This window comes from Belonocnema kinseyi, chromosome 8 (assembly GCF_010883055.1).
Source record: "Belonocnema kinseyi isolate 2016_QV_RU_SX_M_011 chromosome 8, B_treatae_v1, whole genome shotgun sequence".
Classification (NCBI taxonomy): domain Eukaryota; kingdom Metazoa; phylum Arthropoda; class Insecta; order Hymenoptera; family Cynipidae; genus Belonocnema; species Belonocnema kinseyi.
This window is the reverse complement of record NC_046664.1, coordinates 99,021,189-99,035,997: the sequence shown is the minus strand read 5'-3', so window position 1 is coordinate 99,035,997 and position 14,809 is coordinate 99,021,189. Positions and strand designations below refer to the sequence as shown.

Here is a 14,809-nt window from a genome sequence, read left to right as displayed (position 1 = left end):
GGGCTCATGGTGTCGCCCTGAAAGACACCTCTCTGAAACGTGACCTTGTTAGTTGTCACACGATTTTTTCCAGATGAGATAGTAAATCTGGTTTTCCAAAACTCATGGCTCGTATATTATTTTATTATCTAAATAAAATAAATAATTTATATTTCATTCACAAATCAACTCGAAAATGAAAAGTAAATATAATTCCGTTATTAATTTTTTTTTTCTGATTTTCTTTCAAATTAATTTTAATTCAATTTTAATTCATTAAGAGTAAATATAATTTCGTTATTAAACATTTTTTTAATTCTCATTTTCTCAATATTGAATTTCTGACATTGAATTCTGAACGCAATAGGAAAAGAAAATAAAGCGTTCGAAAAAAAGAGTAAGAAGACGCAGAAAAAAAGGGTTCATGGCTTCAGGTATTTAATTGAAAATAAAATTGACATGTTTTTTGTAACTGTGAAAAATATATATTTTGTTTTAAGTTATAAACTAAATAAAGTTTTATCCTCTGGGATTTGTATTATTGCTTGGCCCTCATTGTACAGACATCTTGCCAGCTGACGTCACAACTTGAAATACTTAATATTAGAAATTTTAGCGCATATATAACTGGAAGAAACCCGGCAATGGCAGAGTGATTGGAAAAGAAAAAGAGACAGACGTTAGTGTTAGTTGAGTTAGCGGGATAAGCTATCTCTCTCGCGCGTCGATCTGATTGGCTGTTTACCGCTCCCCTATAAATGAAGGTCAAATAGTTTACATATATGCGCAAGTAAAGAGCTATTTATGGAGAAAAACTGAAAAGGCCAATCATGTTTCTGTGCGAGAGAAATAGCTTATCCCCCCGCCCCAGTCAGTGGTGGCAGAACGCGAATATCTCTGACATGCGCAGTAGTTATTCCTGTGTATTTTTAGATTATGTTAGACCATGTGTCAAAATACACAAGAATCACTACTGCGAATGCTCGTGATATCCGCGTTTGCTAACAATATAACTTTTCATCTTGAATAATTCGTACCTTAATAAGAATACATAGTGGAGCATAGGCATGTTAAGATTACTAGAAAAGTAGAGCATATGGATGCTAAATTCCCCACGCATGAAGTTGTTCGATATTTAAGATGAAAGGGTCTTTCTATATGCATAATAATAGCATCCTCAGATTTAACTGAATTAAAAAAAAATTAGGTAAACGTACAAATTCAATTTGTCAAAATAAAAACTATTTGATCACATTTTTTATTACTAGACATTAATCTAGAAAGTTTGAAATATTTTCAAAGCATTACTTTATTATTAAAGTTAAATATTATGTTACCATTTTAACATTATTATTATTTATAATAATAAGTTTAACTTCATTAATTAAAAAAATACTTATTTAAATTAAAATTAAAAATACGAAACTGAATCTACAATTATTTAGGCGCTATAAAACTATACAATTTAAATAATCATTTATTTTTTGTCAATATGTACATTTTTATGCAATCCTCGTACTGTTTGTTGCGTAATTATTCACATGAAAGTAACAGAACCTCGATTTGAACTTCTCGCCAACAAAATACGCAAATTTATATTTATAACTCGAGCATTTAACCTTTTTTTTGGCAATAAATAATGCCTTAAAAATGTAATAAACGTTCTAAACTTTCATGCACTAGAAAGAGGGATTCGATAAACTAGATTAGTAGGCATCGGAATCCCACCCCTGGTAATTTCAATCATGCTCATACCTCAAAGTCTAGTTTCACAAAGTGAAATCCTTCGTACTCCTTGTGCAACCTTTGCACCGAAGTAGATTAAGCTTATTTTATGCAAAATTTATTGTAATTAATTGTTTTTTAATTTAATTTAATTTCAAGAATTAGTTTGAAAATAAAAATATTTTTTTTAGAAAAGGCTTCTTTTTTTAATTCCGATGAATTTTTCCTGTCTTTCAAACTTACTAACCGCTTTTTCATTGAAAAAAACTTTTTCTTAATTTTTTATCTTTATTTAAATGAAATCATCTTATTGTGCATCAGAAAACAAAGAGATTGACCTATTATATATTCAAATTATTTATAACAATAAGCATTCTGCCCGCGCTTATGATGTCCCTCATTTTCTAAAATTTTCTAACTTCGAATGTTCAAATAAATATACTTTTAGGAAGGAACCTAATTATAAGCTACACCACCTTAAAGTACAATTTGTGCTCTTCAAAATGGCGTTTGAAAATTTTAAATTAGTTAATTAGAAAAGCAATGACATGATTTTTTCCAAAAAAAATGTCAAAACACGATTTTCTCGATTTTTATTTGTTTAAACATTTTTTTCAACATTTTAAATTCATTGAAACAGGATGTTATACACACCAATCTCTCCGACATTAAAAAATGAAGAGAATGGTGTATACTAACATCTGATGCCGATGAAAGGAAAAGATTGTGCACAAGGAATCCAAATGGGGGACATTTATCACCTACAGGAGCCGGTGAGGGGAAAAAATGTATAGGATCCGTCTAGGGTTAAACTCCTAGTTCACTAGATTTGACAAATTTGACAGACGACTTAGCACGTCTTTCGGTCGGAAAAAGTTACCGTTTCTCGACGGACCGGGAAAATCTCAAGATAGGAATCCCATCTACAAGGTTTGGCACTTCATGAAACAAAAGTCAGTAAGGACGATCCTACGACACGGCATTGAAGCTGTACTATCTGCTAAAGGTTGCTATATGAAATACGGATTATTACACGGAGAAAAATGTTTGGTAGCTCTTCCCCTAGTAAGGGTGAGATTTAATAAACGGAGTAGTATATAATGCACAGGCTTTTAGTCTATTTTCTTGAAGATTGGTCCCCAAACTCAAATCCAGATTAAACAGAAATGAATAACACAAAGTAATAATCTCGGTCGCAAAAAAGTCAGAGTCTCAAATATTGATCTATCTCTTTGTGAAGTTTTGCCGAAACCTATAAGAGAACGCTTTTCGAATTTAACGTCGTCTCTAATTTCGTCAGCGCTATTTCCAGAGTAGCGTGAAATTTCGAGTGTCAAGAGCATGCGTTGCCAAAAGCGAGTTAGGCAATATCCTAAAACTAAAATCCATTCATCACTGAAAACCCTGTCTCAAAGGAAGACATAATGATTAATTATGATAACAGCCAGAAATCAACATACCAAATACACCGAGAAAAACGTAACTCACAATTCCAAAACAAATTAAATAATCAAGAACTCCTAGATGTATTTTTTTTATTTAATGTCTAACAAGGATGCGTAAGATCACTTATATTTGTAGCTTCTACGAAAAATACCATGTTGCACTTTCACTGGAAGGTAAAAAGAGAAACGGTTATAGTTACGTGAGTAGTAAAAATAGTGGTGCTATTGTTAGAAGAGATTATTTTATACCCTAAGGTAAGTATGTTAATAGTTCAACATATACACGCATTTTTCTCTCACGTGTCAAGCGACGACACGTTTGCGTTCGTTTTCACTCACTTTCAATGTATACATTACATATTCACACCTTTCTTTACACATTTTCCGGACGGGGTGTCTGATTTTACTTTCACATGACTCATTAACAAACGTTACGCAATATGAATGATCAAATATAACTTTTAAGAAATATTTTTTACCCAGTATGCCTCTTATTTAAAGTTGTACGAAAAACATAAACGGTTTTCAGAAAACGAGTAAATACTGTTAAAAATTTCAGCTGGAATTTTCCTAAACATCACTGTCAAAAAAGTATCATTTGAAGGCTACACTTTAAGAAATATTTGCAACTTCAGTATACATATTTATATTAAATTTCGTATATGTTTACTAAATTCATTACATTTTGTAATTTTAGTATACTTACGTATACTAAATTTCGTTTAGGAAGGTATTTTTATGCTAAATTTATTAAGTGTGCAGTAAGTTTCTTTTAAATACATGAATTTTATAGTTTCTGTATACTAAAATTCATATACGTGTTTGCTATATTCGGCTACGCAAGCGCGTTTTGATTTACGCGGACGGGCAACCTGGCCATTAGCAGGCTCGCTTGGCTCTCGTGCATTTTTGTTGAGTTCTTGTGCTAAATATATGCGAAGTTTTTTCTTTATATGGTATGTCAAGTGTATTAATATATTAACGCAAATGTAGTTTCATTGTGAAATTCTATAATCGAGTACGGACTAAAATGAGGCCATGGATTTTATGTGCACAGTTTTGAATTTGAGGTTAACTGTGCTACTATACTGATAGAAATAGTACCATTGATTTAAGCATACGATCGTAGGTTAGAAAACTATGAGTACATTCATAATATAACACTTGTACTGCAATCATACAGACTACCAAATGCACACACTGAAAGATAGTAAATACAACTTATTAATATTTGTGGTACAAAAATGCAATATACGTATTGCAGTTATATGAAATGTGTAATCCTACTAAAATTTGCCTAAACGAACTAGCTCTAAAATGTTGTTGTTTAGCAATACACTCTGTATGAGTGATTTACCCGACTTACTTTGTTTAGTTCACCACGGACGCATATCGCTCTTGCCTGTGCGTCTGTCTTCATAAGCAACAAGAATCAGGATTGTCAAAACAAACATCATGTAGGGCTGTATCTATACAAGCAATAAAATGTAATGAATCTAGTCATAAATATTGTTGTACTGTCAATTCATTCCTATCAGTGTAAACCATCATAATCAGGACGAAATCATAATCGCCTATACCAGAACGAAAATGCACGTACAATAAAATTAGTGTAAGCGTGTACTCAATTTAGTATACGCTTCTCCTAAATTTGGTATATGCGTATACTAAATTTTGTATACATGTATACTGACTTTAGTATATGCGTATACTAAATTTCAACAGTGTAGTTTTTGGTATTGAAACAGTCCTCCAAAAATATTATCTTGGGTGGTTTTATTCTAATTTTTAAGGGGTTACCTACCCTTACACATCACCCATTATTAAGACCTGCCTAATGCAAGTTTGATTGTCGATATTTGAAAATATAAAGACGTCAAAAATTCTCTTTTTTTATCTCACTACTGAAAGAGTGGGTGAGAATGTTCGGCAAGACCCCTAAAGCCACCCTTAATATGTCCTCACCTAAAATGTTAAAATTGAAAAGTTTGGTTGTCGATATTTGGAAATACAAAAACGTTAAAAATTCTCTTTTTTTATCTCACTAATTGTATAGTGGGTGAGAAGGTTCAGCAAGACCCTGAAAACCACCCCTACTATACCCACACCTAAAATGTTAAAAATGACAAGTTTGATTGTCGATATTTTAGAATACAAAAATGTCAAAAATTCTCTTTTTCTATCTCACTAATTATAGAGTGGATGAGAAAGTTCGGCAAGACCCCTCAAAACCACCCTTAATATATCCGCACATAACATGTTACAAATAACACGTTTGACTTTTTGATATTATTCATACTTTAATTAGGAAAATTATTTATCTTGAAAAATTAGCGACTACACATTTATTTTTACATTAATTGGAAGGTACAATTATTTTTCACAATTTTACACGCTCTGAAAGAGCATGTTAGAGTTTCTTTATGAGCAACAAAATTAATGATTACAATAATTGTAATTGAAACTATTTTGGACAATTGCACGGGCCGAAAGAGCATCTTATAATTTCTTTAATATAAAAAACATTTAAAGGTAGGCAGTACAGAACATTACAGACATTCTGCAAGTCGAAATCGCCACTTAAAGATAAGACAAAAAACCACTTCCGAAGAGACTCAAACTGAGCATTGTAATGAAAAATGTAAAATCGTCAGTTTCAATAGAAATTAAAACTTACTGCAGAAATTTTGATTTTCTGAATGCTCATTTAAGGCTGATTTAGGCTCGTGGTCCCAAATTTTGGGCTCTTTTATTTGTTGTAAAAAATGGCGCTTGCACTAGATTAATGTTAGGCTGGCCAAACATTGCTGTAAACCGTAATGCAAATAATTTTACAGAAAATTCACCATATAGAATAATTTAGGGTCCATTAAGGGCTCTGGAAATATGATAATTAAACATTTAAAAAAATGTTTAAACAATTTGTTATCTATTTTTTACCATAAATATTAGAGCCCAAAATTTGGGACTGCGGGCCCAAATTAGTCCTAAATGTGCCCTAAATTATGGGAAGAGTAAAAATGGGTTATATGGTTTTCTTCACGTATTTTTTATAACGTTAAGGTGGCACAACACCATACATAACAAAAAATGGACAAAGGAAATATCGCACGACTTTCAGTTGATGATATTTCAGGAGCCTTAAATGAGCCTGAAATTATGCAAGAGAAACGAAAAAAAAATTTTTGTGGTAAATTTGTTTAAACAATAATGGTTTAAACAATTTTTTGTTAAATTCAAATATCATATTCATAGGGCCCCAAGTGAGCCATGACATAGGTCAGAAGAAGAAATTTTTTTAATTCATTTTTACTAAAATTGTTTAAACAATTTTTTTCATTTTTCATGATCATACGATTTTTCGCCAAAACACCTACAAAAATATTATTTTTTTACTCAACAATAATCACTTCAACAAATATCGATGCTGAAAAGAAGGGGAAAAAATGACCAATTTTCATCTTCCTAAAATAGAGTGACATTCATTCGCTAGACTTTCTGAGTTTTATACAATATTCACAATTTATTTAAATTGTATGCTCTTTTATTTTCTAAATTTATTTGACTATTGCTTTTTTTCCATGGCATACTGTCTGCATCTTGTGCTGGTTGGGTGTGTTAGCTCAAGCAATGAAGAACTTAAATCGAGCAAAGTAGACTCAGCATAACCTTTGTACTAACGGGTCGTCATTAAATTATCGAGTGCACGATGCACTGCAGTCTACACAGTTTATCTGCAATGAATATCGACATTATCGACTAGTGCATTGACAATCGAGAGCAACGATCGATCTACGAACTACCACAATAATTCAGTCCGCGGCAATATAACGGAAGTCATATGCGCTTTCCAAACCTTTGCACCCGACGATAAACGTACTTGTCTGCCACATAAATACATTCTCCGCCAACATTCCTATTCTTACATGCAGCCTAATTGATACTGCTTTACACGTAGCATTTATTAATAACAATCTTCTCGATCACAATGCGTACCTTAGGCTTAAGTGCAGTAGTTACACTTTCAAAATTTTTAAATATTTATCTGAGTTGTCAGGGTGATGGAAATTGGGGTTCCTGCATTTGTCCAACATTCTTGTAGCCCTAAATTACTTACAGAACACTAAAGATTGTTATTATTACACGATTAAGCTACTTCTCCTTCGGGGTGGGCGTGAATAACTCGCTGGGAAAGAGAGTAATGTGAGAAAGATGTTGTAGAATTTTTAGATTGATCTAGAATTATCGTGTTATTTATTTAAATAGCGCATTCGTTTTGTAGCACTGCTCCGACCCAGGTTGCTGATCAATCTCTCTAGTAATCACCCCAAGTGAAGAACCCCACAAAGGCATCATGTGAAATTCCCCACTCGGGCCTATTAGTATCCAAGGGCCTTTGTTTCAGGCTTCATTCACGCGACTGACACTCTTTTTATTAACTACTTGTCGCCATAATCTTCTGTCCTAACATAATTCTCTAGCTTCCGTCACGTCCATTCATTTTTTCCATGCAAGCTCTCGTGTTTCTGTGGCTTCTTGTGTCTCTTATGACTAGGGTCTCATTCACACATTCTAAGCATTTTTTCCCGCTGTCTGCATCTGGACACGCTGCCATTTATGATCAAGCACATTAAAAAAAAGGATCAATTTTGTTGCAGAGCATTTTGCTCCAAACATCATTTGACTAGAGATCATAATGATCTGCCCATTCGGATCAATTTTATCTTATTTTTCGGTTTATTTGTCAGACTAAACAAAACGGCCGTTAGTTCTTGGCGCCCGTATCATAACGACATAACCTAAAAATTGTATCCAATCGCGCGCAAGTGACAACTATACTTAGCAAGTGGTATTTTCTAATATAATATTTCGTTATTTTTTTAACTTTTTAAATATACTGCACGATCATTCACTCCTTCGGATCAAACTGCTTTTGAATTCTGTATCATTTTTGTTGCATATCAAAATTATATTGAATTCAGTATCATTTTGAACGATTTTTTTAAACTGTGAGCAAATGCAATATTTATATTTTTTCTTTGCAAGTTTCACATAACCATTATCCATATGCAATTGTTTATATAATTTTCATGGTGTTATGAAAGATCGAGTACCACTGATATCCTCTTGTTCGTATCATTTTGTACTTGCATATTCAATCTTTCACGCCAAATGAATAACAACGGAAGGGGACTAATCGAAACAAATTTCCCCCAGAAGAAAAAGGAAATAGTAAGAACGAAAGAATTTCTTTCAACATTGCAGACTGAAGGACGATGGGTGCTTATTTTCGAGTCGGAGTCGAATGTACTAACAGTTGTGCTCTGACCCTCAGCGCAGAATCCTGTCCGGAGGAGGGTTTCCACTGAAAGGCCGTTGGAATAGGGGCAATGCAAAGGGGATAGAACGTACCTCTGTTTCCTTTTGTTATGAGAAAACAGGCATATTAATGTTAAAGGCAGATCTAACCCTAACCTTAACCTTAACCCATCAACCTACCCAGCACTGCGTTGATTTTTTACCCCTATTGTCGATACCGCAGGGGTGTCAGCCTTATACGTCTCCGTTATGGACTATGTATATGATACAATCGATGCTTGGAATTTTTTTCAGTGACAAATATGTCTACCTCGCGATCAGTGACTAATAATGAAACCACGTTGCTATTTTTCATTAATGGAAATCACATTGAGAGAGACCCTGGAAAAAACGATCTAGAATTATTTTGAATTTATAATTTAAAATCAGTTCATGGAATCAATTTGAAAACAAACAAAAAAAGTTCAAGATATGCCTTATCTGCAAAGAGGAACGTTTAAAACACTTTCACTACCAGAAACGAAGAAGTTCGAAGTCGTTCTAAATTCACGTTTGGCGGAAACAATTGGTCCGGGAGCAACCAGAATACTAAAATCGCTGTGAGTTTTAAAGTGGAGACTTCTGGTCCAAGACATATTCGTTAGTATTGAGAACGTATTATTAGCGAGGAGGGTCGCCTTCTCGAATTTGGGAAACCCGCCAATTTTTGGTGGACCCGACCGCGGCAGACAAAGGGGCTCAGAGTGTCAGCTATTTTTCCATCTTTCCAGGACACTTTTGAATTTTTCGTAAAATTAAAATGTTCTTATTTGTAATAAACATTTCAGTAGTTGATAGTGTGAAATTTTTGGTAAAAATAAGGCAGAAATAAATTTTTAACAGTATGCAATGAATGTGATATACTTTGAAAATCATCCCCTGAATTTTAAGTGAAATATAATTCGTGTTTAATGCCATCTTTACTTTAAACATTAAATGTGTATCGAATATCATTCCATCGTAACCGGGTGTATAGGCTCATTATATTACATAGGTAAATTTCGATATCAAACCGTCTCAGAAATTGCCTACAATCTATGTGCATGTGTACCTATTAGATGAGATGAAGAAGACTCGGTTACAGTGTCCATCCACTTCTCGTTCACTAGTCAGCGATAATTTTGCGATAATTTGGCGATAATTCGATCATACCATAGTGTAACCTCTCAACGAAAGAGCAGCTTTCAATTAAGATCATGAGACTAACAATGAGCATAACTCGTTCAGGCCAACCCGTTTGTGTACCCTATAACTATAGCGATATAACCACGACAAATTGAATGAGTTAACGATTAAATTCACGATACTATCAACCCTTCTTTATAAGCAGACTAAGAATCTCCTTAAAAATACAATTACACCATAGTATCTCACATTATTTTACTTGCACTAAAATAATTTAATTTTCCTATTCCTAGATTAACCTCAAAACTCTAAACTATCGAGCATTCATTTATCTTTAAGACTCTCCATGAAACATTATAACTTAAAGGAACCTTCTCAAAATTGAATAATCTCTTATTTCCCATACAATATTCTTAACAAAGAGTTTTAATTCGTATTTTATAGTCTCTGATTATTTCACAATAAATACAGTACGCCGTAGTTTTCTCATAAAAGGCAAGATTTATAATAAGTTATTGTTCGCCAATTATAATAATCTAAGTAGTTAAACGTAAAATATGGCCTCACTTTCACTACTCCCGCTATTTATATTCGAAAGTACTTTTATTTTCATTTGCTCCTGAGAGAAGGACTAAGCATCCTTAATATGAAATCTCTAAACGATCTTGTCGATTTCGATTGTCACACTACTCGATTTTCATTGCTATATGCGTGAGACACGAGTTATGAATGGGTTAGACAGAGTTGGAAAATATTGAAAAATTGTCACGATTGCTCGTTCTTTAATAGATAAACGCGTGCGAAAGGGACACTCGTGAGTCAGCGTGAGTTAGACAGTAATGGAACGTTACACGCGTTTTCTTGAAGTTTAATGATCCCAACGGAGCTGGCTTGATCTGCGCTTGCTTAGATTTGAGTGACGTCCATTGGCTAAGCCGCTAAAGTGCGCGTCTGTACTTGATTTTTAAATATGTACGCGAACTAGAGCCAATGTGCGACGCACAGTTCAAGCATGCGCAAGTATTTTTGGATCACTGTTCGAATTCTTATTTCAATTTAAGCCTCTGCTTGTTATTTATGATCGTATTTTTATTTCAAGTTCGGAAAGAACATTTTAAAGCCTTCAAAACATTTGAACGAGCTATCAGGACAATTAAACTGAGTGCCTGCGGAGAATTTCTCCGAGCTTCTCAGAGCCTTGAAAATCTTTAGCATATACTCTGAGATTTCTATCGGTAGGGTTAGTATATTTTTAATTATAAGTTGATCTTTAATCTATTATTTGTTATTAATGTACACATTAACATTAAGTAATATTTCTATGAAGTATGGAATTTGATATTAAAGTCCATTGCTGGTGGAAAATGCATAACAACTTTTGTAATTTTGAGGTTAGGAATTAATTTTAGAATACAAAAGCGAACTGCTGGACGCAGAATTAGGTAGTTTTGGCCACTTTAATGTAAATCTTCCGTATATATCTACAAAAATCTATCAAACATTATTTTTTGCTATGAAAGGTTACGAAAATGTACTAAAAAAACTTTACGAAAGTTAAGCTTTTACTGAAATTTTTCTTACAAATTACACAAAGATTAAAATAAAAAATAGCTTTTTATGTTTTCATCTTACGTCTTTTTGATAAATTTGTTTACTGCGAGCAGTTCGCTCTTGAATTGCAAAATGTAATATTAACCTCAAAATCTCAATAAGTTGCTACCGTATTTTTTATCGGCAATGAAATTTTATAACAAATTCCATACATCACAGGAATAATACTTAATGTTTATATTGAATGCAAATAATAACTAAAACATTAACTTATAACTAAAAATACACCAATGTTACACTAACTTTCCTTAATATCAGAAAAGTACCATTAAACTCTCTGCACTTGACCTTCACAACAAAACAGCTGTATAAAATGTATAGGCTTCCAAATTTTTATGTGTTTTTAAACAATATATGGTTTAAGAAATGAGGGATTAAATGAATTATGTTCAGGTTTATGGATGTATCGGGTTTTCATATTTATATTTCTAATAAAAGACACAAATTTTCAACAAACTACGGAAATTTTCAAACAAATGATTCCATTTTTAGCTAAAAAAACATCATGTTTCAATAAAAAATATCAAATTTTGAACAAAAATAGAATAATTCAGTTTTTAGTATAAAAAACTTAATATTCAATAAAAAAATGAAATTTTCTTCAGGTTATTTAAAATTTTAACCAAAACAGGCGAATTTGACAGCAAATAGTAAAAGTTTGAAGAAAAAAGATGAAATTTCAATCACAAAGATTAATTTTCTATTTAAAAAAATCTTTTTCAACAAATAATAGAACCTTTCAGCGAATAACATTTTTTTATAGTAAATTATGCAAGACGTTTTTTGTGATACAGGACCAAAAAAATGGAATTTGGACATCTATGTTCAGAATAATAAAAAACAGATTAATTCTTCAACCATAAAATAATTTTTAACGAAAAAGATGAAGTTTCAATTAAAAATAACAAATTTTAAACGAAAATGGAATAATTCAGTTTTTGGTTTATAAAAGTTCATATTCTATCCAAAAAATGAAATTTTCTACAGGTTATTAAAAATTTTAATTAAAACAGATGAACTTGACACCAAATAGTAAAAGTTTTAATAAAAAAGATGAATTTTTAATCACAACGATTAATTTTTAATTAAACAAAATTTTTAAAAAACAAATAATAGAATTATCAACTAAATTAATTTTCAATTCAAGAACAATATTATAAAAAGAATTTTAAATAAAATAGAATTTACTTATAACCAGACAGGTTCTACACATTATTTAGCAGAATCTCTCAGCGATTAAAACTCTTTTATAGTAAATTACTCAAGACGTTTTTTTTCCGATCTGAGACAAAAAAGTCGAATCTGGGCATCTAGGTTAAGAATAATAAAAAAAAGATTAATTTTTCACCCATAAAATAATTTTTAATTAAAAAGATGAAGTTTCAACAAAAAAATATCAAATTTTAAACAAAAAGAGATTAATTCAGTTTGCAGTTCATAAAAGTTAATAATCGATCAAAAAAATGACATTTTTTACAAATTATTTCAAATTTTAATTAAAAGAGATGAACTATACACAAAATAGTCAAAGTTTTAACAAAAAAGGTGATATTTCAAACACAAAGATTAATTTTCTATTTTAAAAAACTGTTTTAAACAAATAATAGAATTTTCAACTTAATTAATTTTCAATGTAAGAACAATATTATCAAAAGTACTTAAAATAAAATAGAATTCACTTAAAATCAGACAGGTTCTACACATTATTTGGCAGAATCTCTCAGCGATTAAAATTGTTTTATAGTAAATTATTCACGACATTTTTTCCAATCTAAGACAAAATAATCGATTTTACCCATAACATTAATTCTCTACAAAAAAACCGATTACTTTTCAACCAACAATGATATAATTAAAATTTTCCTTAGACATTAATTTTTAACAAACAAAAAAATCAAGAAAATAGTTCAATCCTAAATGAACAAGATAAGATTTAAACAAAGAAAAATAATTTTCTACCAGAGAAAGGAATTTTAAATGAAAAAATTAATTTTTAATTAAAAATATAATTTTTCATCCTGAAATAGTGCAGTTGAATTTTTAATCAATTTAAAAAAAAATAGTTGAACCCTTATGAAAAAGATTAGTTTTTAAACAAATAGTGAACATAAATTTTTAATTAAAAATATAAATATATAAAACCAGAAATAGGATAATTCCTTTTTAGTTAAAAGAATTAATATTTAACAACAAACAATTAAATTTCAACAAATTAATTGAAATTTTACTAAAATAGATGCATTTGATGATACTTACATAGTTGAACTTTTAAGCAAACAGATGTATTCTCAACCAAGAAGATTAATTTTATATAAAAAAGACGATGTTTGAGACAAATAATTGAATTTTCAACCCAAAAATATCCATTTTTAATTCCAAATTTCAGTGTTCCACCAAAAGCGGGATAGTTAAATTTTCAGTTAGAGAATTTAATTTTGACAAAAAAAAACGGAATGTGCAACTTAATAGTTTTGTTCTCAATTACAAACATGAATTTTCAAACGAGACGACTAATATCTTACCGAAATAACGAATTTTCATCTAAATATGTGCATTTTCAAACCAAAGGTTTGAATTTTCAACCACAAAAGATCAATTTTTAACTTCAAATATCAATTCTCTACTAAAAATGATATAATCCGATTATATCTTACATAAATTAATTTTGGATTAACTTTAAAGGAACTTTCAACAAAATAGTTGAATTCTCAATTAAAAAGATGAATTTTGAAGGAAGCAGTTTTATATTACTAACAAAAAACACAAATTTTCAACAAAATACATAAATTTTCAAACAAATAATTCCACTCTTACCTAAAAAAGATCAAGGTTCAATAAAAAATTTTAAACAAAAATAGAATAATGCAGTTTTTAATTTATAAAAGTTAATATTTAATCAAAAAAATGAAACTTTCGACAGATTATTTCAAATTTTAACTAAAACAGGTAAATTTGACATCAAACAGTAGACACAATGGTGGCCTATATCAGAGAATTTTATTAAATCTATGAAAAGTACACAATATTTTAGTTATGAACAAATAAAAAATGAAAATCACTTATTTTCAAATTTAAATTTTGTTTAATTTTATTAAGAACTATTGATAAGTCTTGCAGTTATCTTAAAACATTATTATATTTTAAAGAAGTACAATTGATGAGAAAACAATACCAATGTGATCGACAAAGTGTTGTCATCAATTTTTTATTTAATGAAACAATTTTCAATCGAAAAGGTTGTTTACAAATGATTTTTTCATATCGTAGTCCTCTGTTTTGAAAATCCGAATCCTCAAGCATTCGCCTTTTTGCATAATTAACGCAAACCCAAGACGACTCTCTCGGTTCCAGTTCTACCTCCCCCCTCTTCCAAGCCTCCCTTACTAACTGAAGTTTTTGGTGGGACTGACGTTAGAACTACAATCTCCACCATATGACGATTTGATACTTAACTTGGACATGAATTCGACTCAGAAAATAAACTTATTGCATAAAGGTGTTAGTTGGGCGTATAATCTAAACAATGAATAATAAAAACTACAAAATAGCCTCGGAAAGGACTGGAA

At 30.9% G+C, this 14,809-nt stretch overlaps 1 protein-coding gene across 4 annotated transcripts in view; it reads right to left on the bottom strand.

Moving 5' to 3' along the window:
• Positions 1-14,809, bottom strand: part of LOC117178346 (protein phosphatase Slingshot homolog 2) — a 302,560-nt gene that overhangs the window by 132,722 nt on the left and 155,029 nt on the right. Inside the window, exon 1 of one of the 4 annotated variants that reach the window (XM_033369770.1) lies at positions 8,649-8,678. The exons of the other annotated variants lie outside the window; for them this stretch is intronic. The gene's annotated coding sequence lies outside the window, so the exon portion shown is untranslated. Of the gene's footprint in view, positions 1-8,648; positions 8,679-14,809 lie in introns of those variants that run through there. 4 annotated transcript variants of the gene reach the window in all.